We start from the raw sequence: 13,918 nt of genomic DNA, 5'->3' as shown, positions 1-13,918 counted from the left end.
CCAACTATCTGAATCACCTCTTGAAAGAACAGGTTCCTCGATCCCTCCCATTGGTATTCTCATGCAAAAACTGTGGGTGGAACTCAGAAAATCACATTTTGTTCTGTTCTGTTTTGTTTTGTTTTTTCAACTTTCTGAGGATCAGCGTTTCGGGAAGCCATGTCTTCTGACTTGAGTTCCCTATGGCTCATAGTGCTGTTGTGAGAATTCACTCATGTCACAGAGACAGACACTCCCCATTATTTCTCTTCGACTCCTCCCAATTAACAAAGAGAGCAGGCATTAGCCATTGTAGGGGATGTTCTTTTCCTTCCAGAAACACTTGTGCAGCCCAGCTGTGTCCTAGACCTTTCTCTAGGCCATGGATTTGAAAGATGGACAAACCCTGGCCTCAGAGGAGGAGGAGAGAAGCTCCCTTTCCCACACCATCTCCCCCCAAGTGGTTCACCACCTGGCAGCGGCACGCAACGGCTGAACATCTCCAATGGAGTCTGTTTCTACCGACTGTGCTCCTGGCCCCAGGCCGATGTCTAAAGGCCAGGGTCTGGACCAACCCTTTCCCACATATTTTAAGGAATTTCAAGGCCCAGAGAGGGTTACAAGAATGTAATCTCAAGGACACGGTACTCACTTTCTTCTTCGGTCCTGTCTGGAGGGGAGAACGCAGGCAGCCAGGTCCCGACAGAGGCACGGGGTAGAGAAAGAAATGGACATTAAGACTGGGAGCCCAGATGCTGGCAGGTGCGTGTCCCTGACCGGTCAGAAGAGAGCAGAGGCAAAGGACCTCTGGAGATGAGGCCGATGAAGGCTTGGACTCCATCGTGCAGTCAGTCTCTCTCCCACAGATCTGGATGGAGCTTCTATGGTGTTCAAGGTGCGAGGACACACAGACGGCAAAGCGGTCAATGTCCTGGAGCTCAGGGAGTCAAGTCAGAGAAGCAGTGACAAGGGCCATCTATGGAGCCCAAGCCGGGGAGCGTGTCTGGGTGAACCTGCGGGGTGTGGTGGGAACCTGTAGGGGGTGTGGTTGCTGACCTTGTGGGGGGGCCTGGGAAGGCATCTCGGAGGCACTGTCCCTGTGTCTGAGACCTGAAACACGAGTAGGGTTAATCACGGGAGGACTTTGGAAGTGGGGACAGCAACGCAACCCAGGCAGAGGGAACATCGAGGGCATGGTGCTGGGTAGGAGGGAGCCTGGGCCTTTGGAAGAATTTTGATGGCCCAAGAGTGCGGGGAGCTAGATAACACAGAGCCCTGCAGGTGAGCTGAAGGCCCTCAGACTCCATCCTAACAACAGGGATGTGGCATTGCAAAATTTGGACCCTTGTCCTAGCTCTATCCCCACTGGCTTTCTGACCTGCAGCAATGTGCCCCACCTCTCCACACCTGTGTCTTCATCATAAAAATGGAATTCTAACAGGATGACCAGACATTCTAGCTTGCCTGGGACCAAAGGAGAGAAGTTCCCAGGAGAGAGAGTCCCTCCTTGGGACTCGTTACTTGCAGACACGAGCGGATTTCTCCTGGGATCCAGCAGCAGGGAGTTCTCCCCAGCTGATGAACCTACTCTCTCCAAGCAGCACGGCCAGTGAAGAGGGGTCTGGAGTCCAGAACCCATGGATTGTGAGCTGGGAGGCGTTGGCAGCTCTAGCCTCCTGGCACTGAGTTGTTTGTATATTTTGTCTCAATGTCATAAGCACTAGCTCTTGTTTGCGGGAAGAACACAGACTTGTCCCTGGTCACTCGGAGTGGATTGGAGCTCCACCAGTAAGGAGTGGAGTGGGTTGGAGCTCCAGCCACATCTGCTTCTGGAAGGCCAGTTCTCACTCCCTCTTCTGGGCATCTGGGGCCATAGGCATCCCCTGGGAAGTGGGGTGTGAGCCCTCGGTGATGGCTGAAGAGATCTCGGTGGGGGGAAGCAGCCTGGGGGTCGAGTGGGGATCCCTTCCCCTCACCATTCCCCGGAAGATGATGCTGGCTTGTCTCTCACCTGCCTCCAAAGCTCTTTCAACCAAAGTAGGGAGAACAGCTTCCGATGAAGTCTCAATAGAGACCAGCATCGTGTTAGAATTCACTAACATTTTATTTTCAATATATGTATTTTTTCACGGTGTCTGCTTATAATGAACGGTGCTGGCTTTCTACTTTCTCATGTGGTGTCTTGTTTCCTTTTCGAGTTTTTCTCTGTAGGTAAAAGAACTGAGTCCGTTTAAAGAAAAATATAAGTGGTACTAGGGCTGGTACATGAATGTGGGAGGAACTCCCACTGTGTCCTGTCTCCCTGTTTGTACGAAATGAGGACCAGGTTTTCCAGCCATCCCAGCATCGAAAATCAAGAAGTTAGAGAATTCCCTGTGCGTTCTTGTTGGCCGTTGGTGGGAGTGTGAATGCATTCAACCTCTGCCCCCATTTTAAATGCCTGTGCCCCGGACCCAGCTGGTTCCCTGTTAGGAGTTTCTCTCACACATAAGACAATGCAAACATGGGAAAAGCAAGAAAATCAAAGGAGAGCGAGCATGTTGTAGCATAAATACGAATTGAAGCAGAGAGGAAATGAAGATAAGAGGGAAACAAAAGTTCTGTGACCAGGAGACTCATTAAATTACACCAGAGTGAGTGAAATATTGTTAAGGTGTTTGAAAGAAAGAGGCAAGTTCTGCTGAAAAGCATAACATTTTTAACTCAAAAAGCTGAGGGTAGCCATATGTATGTGTGATTGTTTCTGGCAAGAACGCACCAGAGACCTGATGGACCCGGGAAGGGATGAGGAGAAGATTTCTGTCGTTGATTTTGAGTCCTCTCGACTTCTCCCACGTGCATCTACTAAATTTATAATGTCAAAAATCTACAGCCTAATAACTATAGCGTAGAGTCACGGCTCTGCCATGCAGGAATGAAAAATTTCCATCACCTTAAAATTCAAAGAAACACAATGGGACTGGATGCTGTCAGAATGGCTCTTCCCAATAAATGAATAAATGAAACATGTATTTAAATAAATAAGTAAATGACTCCATCTGTAATCCACATAACCTTGTAGACAAGAGAAGAGGAACACCAGAAAGGGTACGGGTTTCCTACTTACCATCTGTTGACAACCTGGTCATCATATCTGAGGAAGAAAATATACCCCACAGTAAACAAATATGAACAAAGAAATAGTCCTAATAAATGGATTTCCCCAGCTCAACAGATTGAACAACTTCCCTTCTTTGGGAAGTATGGCTACGGTGTCTCAGGCATGATCTAGGGTTTCCCTCAACATCCCCACCACCCCCTTTCCCCATCATCACTGGCAGGCATGCCTTGTCTCTAATATCATCTCTGTTTATTCTTCTCTGCTCTCTGCCAGTGTCTGAGTTCTTAAAGGGGGAGCATGTCTGATCTCTCTGGTCCAGGAATGAGGAGATGCTCAGAAATTCGTGCTTCGAGTCCCCTACCAAAGCTCACAGTCTAAAGCCATCACAAGCATGGAAGGGACTTACTTAGGATTCCTGAAGCCGCCATCCAGAAGAATCAGCATGTGGTGGTCAAGGTCACAGATGTGGTACAGAATGGCAGGGTCATGGAAGGAGCCCCAGGTGGAAAACCAAACATAAAATGAGATGGTGGGGGTCAGGAACAGGCTGGGGAGTAGAGTCCACAATGGTTGGTGCTGGGCAGGTAGGGGTTGCAACCCAGACCCTGGGGGAGGCTGGAGTCTTTGCATTTGACGTTGGAAGGAGTTGCAGTGAGCTGGGGAATGGTCATGGATCATCGCTCCGCCATGCTAGGACTCAGATTTAGCTCCTTGGCCTGATGGCTTTTCTTCAGCCATATGGAAACTATGAAAATGTGCTCAATTTCTGGGCAGCTGGGTTTGATTGATTGGCTAGGGGAGGGGGGAGAGAAAGGGGGATGGTATTTTGTTTTCCTCACGATACTCTAGTACTTGATTTTGTACTTTTCTAGAGTAGAAGCTAGGCTGTAGATAGCCAGGAGAAGAAAGACCCACTGAAGTGCAGTAGAAATTACCTCTGTCGGATACGCACAGCCAAACCAAGGGGAGGTGGGTGCGCCAAGAATCTTACCTTTTAGCACTGTTGGTGGGCAACCCCCAGGAAGGAGAAGACCAATGGCAGCCAGCGGGAGTCATTTTCCCAATAAGGTTTCAGAAAGAATATGAAATCAATCAAGTCATGCTTCATACCTCCTTATACCCCATAGGTCCCCAGATTGAAAGCTGAGACCTGTCCTAAGAGCCCTGGACCCCTTTGGAGACACATTTATCCCAAAGTCAAAGAACCCCAAGGATACCAGTTATCTGGGGCAGACAACTAACTCCCCCTCCACCAGGGTTTTGGGAGGGTTGCAGAAGAGGGGGCTTTCTCTGTAACAACCAGTTGTCATCCCTACTTCTCAGCAGAGACCAGGAAGGTTAATACTCAGAAAAAAGGGGAGCTTCTCCACTCTGCACCATGTTTTTCTCAACTAAAACACACCAAATGAATATGTGCAATCTACTCCAATCCAGCTGTACTTTTTAGAGCAGAAGGTCACGAATCCTACTGAAAGTCTGATCAAAGCTGTAAAGTCCACGTTCCCAGAAAACCACACCAATTCTCAATCCTCTGTCTGTCTCTTCCACACTCAGTTTTACACATGATTGCAAAGCCTTGTTGACCTCCCTGAAGACCACCTATTTGTCCCCTGGGATCTGCGGATTCTGGGTTTGGAGCCTGAGTCAGGACTGAGAGCCTCTCCTGGAATCTGTTCTGGTTGATCATGGTGGTCAACACTTTTTCCTATTCCTTGCACCTCTTCTCGGGTTGAAAGTCTCCCTAGTTAGGTAGGGGGAAAGTGGTAGGACTTACTTACATTTTACTGGAAGGGCAACAGAACCAGGAGTCAGTGGGTTGACATGGAAGATAAAAGCAAGGGAGAGAGTAGGATTAATGCTAACATTATCAAACTCAGTTAATGTCTTTATGCCTGCATGGAGCATTTCTGTCTTTACTGCCTACAGGTCTTCCCTGCCATCAAGACAAAGCCTGTGTGCCAGACCCAAGTCCCACCTTTCCCCAGCATTCCCTGAGGGGTCTTGACATCGGAAGGAATCTGAGAGGAGCTAGCTATGGGGGTTACATATGGGAGCTGGCTTGGGGGTTACACAGTTCTTACTTTTTTCTTCAATGGCGACTGGAAGCCGAAGTATTAGCCATCCAGATTCCAACAGGAGCAGGAAGTAAGGAGAGAATTCAGCATTAGATCACTGTGTTGCTCAAGGAGACTGATAACCCACCCACCGTGTGTGTTGATAATCTACTCAGGTCCGCCCATCACCCATCCATCATTCACCCAACCAACATTCATTTGGCACACACTCTGGCCACCGCTGTATGCTAGAAGCTGAGAATGCCATGACTCAGACTCAGCCCCTGCTCTGTAGACATTTACGAGACTAGTTGGGAAGAGAGATGCTGGTACAGAGCTAACAAGACATCTCCAGCCCTGGTCTCATGAATGGAACCTGCAACCAATGAATGTCCTGAACTTCCTCCAGGCTCTTCAAACATAGCGTGTCCCTAAGAGACTTTGTGGTCATCACCCGCCCACCCACCAAAAAGTAACGTTATTTTTTGTTAATAAAATAAACACCCATGCATTCACAGTGATACAGATGAATACTTGAATAAATAAATGGAACACATTCCTCACAGAAGAATTCCAATGAATATGTGTAGAAGGAACAAGAGAAATAGAGAATCACCACAGAGTGAATACGACGGTGATCGTCTTTGCAGGCAAGACCCACCAGTAGGGGCCATAACTGGTGGGGCGAATGTTTAAGGAGAAAGCGTATTTGCATGGTCTCCAGCTGTCTCCTTCAGGACACTCATTAGTTACAAGGGGAAACAGTTTCTGGACCGTGGAGAACCCTAGCAGACACACCACAACCAAACGGTCCAGGTTAACATCTCAAGTAAAGAGACACATCGATGCACCCCTTCCATGCCCTTCCTGCCCCAAACATGCCCCAAACAACATAATCGTGAGACAACTTCACACAAGTTCAGACTGAGAGACAATCTTCAGAATATCTGACCAGGGCTCTTCTTTGAAAGGGTCAAGGTCGTGAAAGGCTGGCCAACTCAGCCATGAGCTGTAAGGACTAAGGCAAGAGTGAGGAGATGGGATGACTCGGGGAAGTGTGGGATCCTGGATGGGATCCTCAGATAGAAAAGGGACATTTGTGGGGAAACTAGTAAAACTGGAACAGGTTCTGTAATTTAGGTGGTAGTTTTGTAATGGTGTCAAGGTCCTGGTTATCATCACTGTGCTGTGGCTGGTGAGATGGTAACGTGAAGGGAGGTGGGGAGGAGGACATTTGGGAAGTCTAGTTTTGTGACTTTTCTGTATGTCTCAAATGACTTCAAGAAAAAGTTTTAAAAAAATCAATTGCTCTGCAGAACTGTCCCATCTCAGTTAAGGGCAGCCCAATCATCCAGCTGCAAAAGATAGGAAATGAAATGAAATGAAAAATAAAATTATAGGAGTCTTTCTTCACTTTTGTCTTTCCTTAACCCTGGTTCCCGCCCAATGTATTCTTCATTAGAACCAAGATTGATCATTTAAACACACACACACAAACACTCCCCTACATGACATTCCCTTTCTGACAGCCTTGTAATAGCCACATCTTAATCTGACCCACAAGAGCCCCTGTATGCAGGTTTCTGCCTCCTCTCCATTCTTACTTGTGACATCCCCACCCACCTTGTCCCTCTCCGCATCCACCGTGCTCCAGACACACAGGCTGCCCTCAGATCTATGAAGGAACCCAGTACCTTCCTGCCCCAGGGCCTTTGCACATACCCTCCCGGCACAGACTGTCTCCCTAACTCTGGCTGGCCAGCTCGTACCCACCATTGGCATCTCCCTTCAAAACGTCATTTATCCAGAGAGCCCTTCTCTCGATGTCCACGCTGGGAAGTGCTTATTTGTGTAACATGAGAATTCTTGGAGGATGGGACTATGTCTGTTCACTGCATTCCCAGCATCGCGCCCAAGGAACAAGCCGGAAACTCAATGCATGTCTGTGCAGCAAATGACGTGATAGGAACTCAGCTTTGTGATGAGACTCAAGTGCTCTTTCCAACAGGTGGCGTCCTTACATGGTAAAGATCTGGGGGCTCACTAGAGCTCCGTGACCATAGGAATGTCCACTCCCAGGCACTACACAAACATAGCCACATCAATAACACACAGAAGGCCGACGGACTCGAGATGCTCATGATGCCCTTTGGTCCAACGAGGATGGTCAGGCTTACTCAAGCAGTGTCTCCCCGCCAAAGGCACCAAGAGCCCGTGACAAAACCAGTTTCAGATGCCAGCCTGTCTCCAAGGCAGGGCTCCGGTAGGGCTGCTGGCTTACAGGGCTCACCCACCCTCCCATCTCCTATGGGGAACCGGGAAATGAGGGTGTTTACACCTGACGCCAGCAGGAGTCTGGTCGGACTGCCAGAGACCCTTTGGAGCCAGCCCTGCCCCTGCCCACTGCAAGCAGAAAGGCAGAGGAGATAGGGAGTGGGGGCAGACGTCACCTTCACGGGGAATGCAGGCTCTGGCCAGTCCCAGGAAAAGCAGAATCAGCAGGGGCGTCCGCAGAAACAGTTCGCACCTGCGCATGGTGGGGCAGGATGTGGGGTGGATGTTCTCCTTCCAAGACAAACAGGACTCTGGTCACCCGCTGCCCTCCCAGACTCCCGGGGCCAAGCTCCCTTCCCACGCATGCCCTTTCCCGCCCAGGAGGCTGGCAGGCACCCAGCCCCCGGCCTCTGCCACCCGCTGCTGAGGCGGGAACTGCCTTTCCTACCAGCCTTGCTTATTTATCTTAAAGAAACATTGTAGATAAAGTGCCCAACTCAATGCTTGCCATCCTGCTTGTCTCCTGTTACTCAAAGGCTCTTGAGCTGAGTCATTTTTAAACAGTTGGTCAGGGAAAACAAAAGAATACTATCCCATGGCAAGTGGAATTCTAGCTTCCGCAAAGAACATTTTATTGGAACACAGCCTGTTCCTCCGTGTCCTGCATGAGGGCTTTCCTGCTCCAACGGGGGAGCGAAACAGCTGTGACCCAGACCTTCTGACCCACAAAGCCAAAAACAGCCACGATCGGACTCTTGACGGAGAAGTGTGCCGACCCCATCCTGGACAAATTGTAAGTTTCAAAAACAACACCACAAGCAAATAAGAAGACCTGTCCTACTTCTGCCCAGAGATAAAAATTATTTTTACATCCTTGTGCATTTCTGTGTGCCTAACACCCATTGACCATGTGCCCTGAACAAGTTACTCAACCACTTTGTGTCTCAGCTTCCCCGTCTATAAAATGGGGATAATGCTATTTTCAACCTCATCGGTGTTGAGATTAGTTGTGTGTATATCTCTAAAACACACAGAATGGTGCAGATCGTCTCTATGTGTGTATCAAGAATACAATATATGGACAAATCATGATTGTACATACATTTAATACACGATATACATGATATGCATGCATACCTTTTTTTTTGAGATTATTTATTTATTTGACAGACCAGAGATCAGAAGTAGGCAAAGAGGCAGGCAGAGAGAGGGGGGATGCAGGTTCCCTGCTGAGCAGAGATCCTGATGTGGGGCTCAATTCCAGGACCCTAAGATCATGACCTGAGCCGAAGGCAGAGGCTTAACCCACGGAGCCACCCAGGTGCCCCGCATGCGTACCTTTTTAAAAAGATTTTATTTATTTCACAGAGAGAGTGAGAGCAGGGGGAGGGGCAGAGGGAGAGGAAGAGAGAATCCCAAGCAGGAATCCCAAGTGGTAAGCATGGAGCCCAAAGGAGGTTCGATCCCACGACCCTGAGACCATGACCTGAGCTGAAACCAGGAACCAGACACTCAACCAACTGAGCCCTCCAGGCACCCCCATACATGCATATCTCAAGAAGTGATCATTTGCGTGACTGTGTGGCTCAGTGGGTTAAGCCGCTGCCTTCAGCTCAGGTCATGATCTCAGGGTCCTGGGATACAGCCCCGCATTGGACTCCCTGCTCAGAGGGGAGCCTGCTTCCTCCTCTCTCTCTGCCTGCCTCTCTGCCTACTTGTGATCTCTCTCTCTGTCAAATAAATAAATAAAATCTTAAAAGAGAAAAAGAAGCAATTATTTTCTGCATAAAATATTCAAAGTGCTTTATTCTTTTTTTATTTTATTTTATTTATTTATTTGACAGAGATCACAAGGAGGCAGAGAGGCAGGCAGAAGAGAGAGGAGGAAGCAGGCTCCCTGCTGAGCAGAGAGCCCGATGTGGGGCTCGATCCCAGGACCCTGAGACCATGCCCTGAGCCGAAGGCAGAGGCTTAACCCACTGAGCCATCCAGGTGCCCCCAAAGTGCTTTATTCTTCATGCACAGTGTGCACTGAGCATTTCTCCAAGGCTTTAAACATTCATTAACCGTAAAGTTTTATAAGCAAAACTTTGAAATTTTTCATCATAAAAATAAAGCATATTTATTTATAAGTTTAGTTATAAGTAAATGAGGCAGAGGGGATTTTCAGTATTACCCTGCAATGGTGGGTGTATGACAGGGATTTATCAAAATCCACAGAAATGCACAACAGGGAGTAAACTCTAATATAACCATAAACTCCAGTGAATAATAAAGTATCAACATTCATTCATCAGTTGTAACAAATGTACCACACTAGTGTAAGATGTTAATTATAGAGGACACTCTTGGTGTCCAAGATCAAGGTGACAGCAGTTGGGGGAGGGTCCCCTCTTTGCCTGCAGGCAGCTGCCTTCTTGTGTCCTCACCTGACAGGGAGTACAGGGAGGGAGCATACTGATCCCATACTTGAGGGCTCCAGCCTTGTGACCTAATCACCAACCTATGTCCTCACCTCCTAATAGCATCCTGCCGGGGATTAGGATTTCAACGCATGAATTTGGGTCCACAGCACCTGCAGATGTTCAGAGGAGCACTGTTTATAAAAGCCAAAAAATGGAAGAAACCCAAACATCTGCAGATGGGTGAACAGATAGGCAAATGTGGTCTGTCCATCTCCTGGGATATATTTCCCTGGGAAGGTAAGGAAGTCCTGCCGTGTGCCACAACGTGGATACACCTGAAAACAAGCTCAGGGCAAGCAGCCCGCACAGGAGACCGCATTGTGGATAACTCCATTTATATGAACATCTGGAATAGACAAATTCCTAGAGACAGAAAGTATGGTGGCTGTCACCAGGGGCAGGGGCAGGAAGGAGTGGGGTGAGTGTTGAATGATAATGGGGTCTCCTCGGGGCGATGAAAATGTTTTCAAATTCGGTACAGGGGGTGGTTGTACAACGTTGTGACTATGCTAAATGTCACAGGATTGTATATTTAAAACAATTAACTTTAGGGTTAGGCGTCTGACTTGGGCTCAGGTCGTGATCTCAGGGTCCTGGGATCGAGACCCGCATCAGGCTCCCTGCTCACTGGGAAGTCTGCTTCTCCCCCTCCCTTTGCCTGTCCTCCTGCTCATGTGCTCTCTCTCTCAAATAAATAAATAAATAAATAAATAAATAAAATCTTTTAAAAATTTGACTCTATTAGGTAAATTTTATCTATCCCAAACAAAAAAATCTTATGTGTGGAAAATATATCAAAAGACCTCAAAATAACAATCAAATATACTCCTGCATTACAAGAAAAAGGACATGCACAGGAACTGCTCATGTTAAAACTAACCCAATTTAAAAATTAAACCACCAGAGCAGCAACAGCAGCAGCACCTACCCCCTCGCCAAAGAGAAATTAATGAAAACAGTTCAATCGTTCCATGCAGTTCCCGGAGCAACCCCAGGGCTTGGCCACAGTGGGAGGGATGAGCACTGTGTCCCCGGCACAGGGTCATCACTCCCACGGGGCAGCACCCACACGGGTCGTCACAGCCCCAGCTGCTGGGACCTGCTTAGCTACATCGACACTGTTCTCCCCAGGGCTGTCTGGCTTCTTTCCTCCACCCTCCGAAGAATTGCAAGCCAGGGGCTAAGTCCCAGGATGGACAAGCCACTTCCATGGCTGTGGCTGGCTCTCTGCTCTATTCCTGCACAGCTGTCCCGGACGGAGGGCCCAGTGGAGTCTCTTGTCTCCCATGGAACATATGTGGGAACAATGAGTTTCAGAAATTTGCCCAGAAGGGGCTGCCAGCAGGGCACAGGAACGAGCCACCATGGAACCAGAAAGCTAAAGATCAAGCCTTAGCTCCCCCACCTCCTGGCTCTGTGAACTTGGATAAACTCTTTCTCCTTTTTGATCCTCAATTTCTGGAGAAGTAGAAATGGAGACATCACAGGAATAGCTAATACTTTTTAGAGCGTTGGCTATACTCCCAGCGCCCTTCCAAGTGTCTTGGCATCCAGGAACTCCTAGGACACTACGAGATAGGAACTATTATGGGCCCCACTACATAGATGAAGAAACTAAGACCCAGAAAGTGTAAAGTCAACACAAAATCACACAGGCAGCGCTAGGCTTTGGAAGCGAGCATCTGAATATGGTTTACATGCTCTAACCAGCCCCTTCCAACAGCACTTTCCACAGTGACACATATGACATGTCCTCCCGCACTGTCCAACACGGCAGTCGCATGTGACTGCTGACCCCCTGAGATGACACCAGTGCAAGAAGTAAAATGAACTTTACTTTCATTTCCTTTTAATGTGTCTAACGTTAAATAGCTCTGTGGCTTCATGGCTGTCATCTTGGACGACACTGCTCTGAACCACTAGCCAAAGCTGGCTCTCAACCTTGTCACGCTGTCTCCCTGGTGGGTCGTGGGAGCCTGAAGACAGAACCACATGGGCAAGCCCTCCACGCTGCACCAAGGAGACCCCGATGCAGGTGTGGCATGTCTAGCTCTGAGGCGTGTGCATCCTGGGGCAGGAAGACAACGGATAATATGACTGCAGCTACCGCCATCACTGCAAGGAAGGCACATAAAGTGGGGTCATGTGGCACACATGGAGGGTGTTGGGGTGATGGTTCAGCCTGGGGCTGCCTGGGAAGACCTCACTGACGTGTGCCTCAGGTTTCGGTCTGAGTGGGTGATGATCTGGAGTATTGGGATACAACCTGAGCAAAGCTCCCAACACAGAAAAGAGTGGGAAGGATTGGAAGGATGGACAGACATACATGGAAGCACACACTTTTCCTTTAGCCTCTAGTGTCTCTTCTGCAAGATGCTATGTCCAAATGGAGCATTTTAGAAAAATGGGCCCATAGCAAATCAGAAAGGACAAAACTCCTTATGGTGTTGCCTGTTTCTGCAAACCACAATTGAAGAAAATCAAGAGCCAAAGGCTAGTGGAAAGTGTTCTGAAGATTTTTGTTTACTTATACCTGATGGCTTCACTGCTGATGGAAATGACTTTATTTCTTAAAATTCTATGAGTTTTTGAGGCTGCAATTTGAAAACTTTCTTCCAGCTGATCAGTGATCTCAATCAAAGGAGCCACTCACTGAATGAAGGTCACTGACTGCGCTCCTTGAACAACCCACCAGAATAGCACCAAATGGACATGTGTGCCTCCCCCGCAGGTAGGAAGACACAGGGTTCTTAAAAACCTTAAAAAGCCCTAGGGCACCCAGATGGCTCAGTTGTTGTGTGTCTGCCTTCTACTCAGGTCATGATCCCAGGGTCCTGGGATCAGCCCCACATTGGGGGGGGGGTGTCCCTGCTCAGCGGGAGGCCTGCTTCTCCCTCTCCCCCTCCCGCTGCTTCTGTTCCCTCTCTCACTGACTCTCTTTCTGTCAAATAAATTAAAAAATTCAGAAAAAAACCTTATAAAGTCCTAAAATGTCATTTTATGATATTTATTAATATTTATATTTATTTATGATATTTTGTGATTCAAAGTCACCAAACCAGAAGGTGGGGAAGGTAGGATTTGGACCTGCACTCAACCTGCTTGACACACTTCCAAATCCCAACCATGAAAATCCTTCTGAAGGTGTCTCTAGCCCCTCAAACACGTGAGTCTTCAGGTGCTGAGGTTCTGAACGTGGAGGACTTTGTGCATTTCACACGTTCTTCTCCTAGATGGCGAGGACAGAGGGTAAATTTGAGGCAGGACAGAGAGGCCTGGGACCACCAGAGACCAGATCTGAAGGAGCGTGTCAGCTTGACTGTGCAGATGAAGACCCCAGGTGCACCGTCTGAGGACCGAGCAGGGAGAGGACGGGGTCAGAAGTGTGGGCTGGGATGGTCTGACGCAGCCCCAGCTACCTGGGACCAAGTAACACGTCACCTCAAACTCAGTGACTCAAAAGAGCAAGAGTTATTGGAGGACCTGTCATGGTTTTGAGGGCCAGGAATTTGGGGAGGACCCTCCCAGTGAGGGGTTCTGGCCCAGGGTCCATCAGGTGATGACTAGAGCAGCTGGGACCGGCCACCGCCTGTCTCTCCGTGTGTGTTGTGGAATGGGCTGGCTGAGGCTTCCTCACAACATGGCGGCTGCAAGCTGGGTGAGAGCACTGCAACCATCCTGGAAAACGAAAGCAGATGGTTCATATGTCCCTTTGTGTGTCTGTCACCTCCCCTCGACCAGCAGTGAGGTCTACTCAGGCAGGAACTTTCTGGTTTCCCTCAGTCTCCCCAGGGTCCACACAGGTCTAGAACAGGGTAGGGAGGTGCTCATATGTGTGGAAGGCTATCTAAGTGGCCTGAAGGGGGCTTGTGGAGACGGTGGGCTTGACCTGCCCCGAGACTGCACCCCTGGAATGCCCTAGGCATGGCACCAAGGGGCAGGTGGGGGCAGAGTTCTGGAAGCTTGCCAGAGGCTTGCAGACTTTCCCAGGCCCGTGTCCGGGAAGGTCAGGCTGAGGCTGTGAGGAAGACACAGGACAGAAGGCA

At 48.8% G+C, this 13,918-nt stretch overlaps 1 long non-coding RNA gene across 1 annotated transcript; it reads right to left on the bottom strand.

Annotated features, from left to right (window-relative positions):
• Positions 1-631: 631 nt before the first annotated feature.
• LOC116579445 lies at positions 632-3,112 on the bottom strand. The gene is made up of 3 exons (XR_004281259.1): positions 3,086-3,112; positions 1,036-1,089; positions 632-649 (listed from the first exon to the last, which is right to left on the bottom strand). It is a non-coding gene; the product is annotated as an uncharacterized LOC116579445 (long non-coding RNA).
• Positions 3,113-13,918: the final 10,806 nt, after the last annotated feature.

Source organism: Mustela erminea, chromosome 19 (genome assembly GCF_009829155.1).
Source record: "Mustela erminea isolate mMusErm1 chromosome 19, mMusErm1.Pri, whole genome shotgun sequence".
NCBI classification, from domain to species: Eukaryota; Metazoa; Chordata; class Mammalia; order Carnivora; family Mustelidae; genus Mustela; species Mustela erminea.
This window is presented reverse-complemented; position numbering and strand designations above follow the sequence as displayed.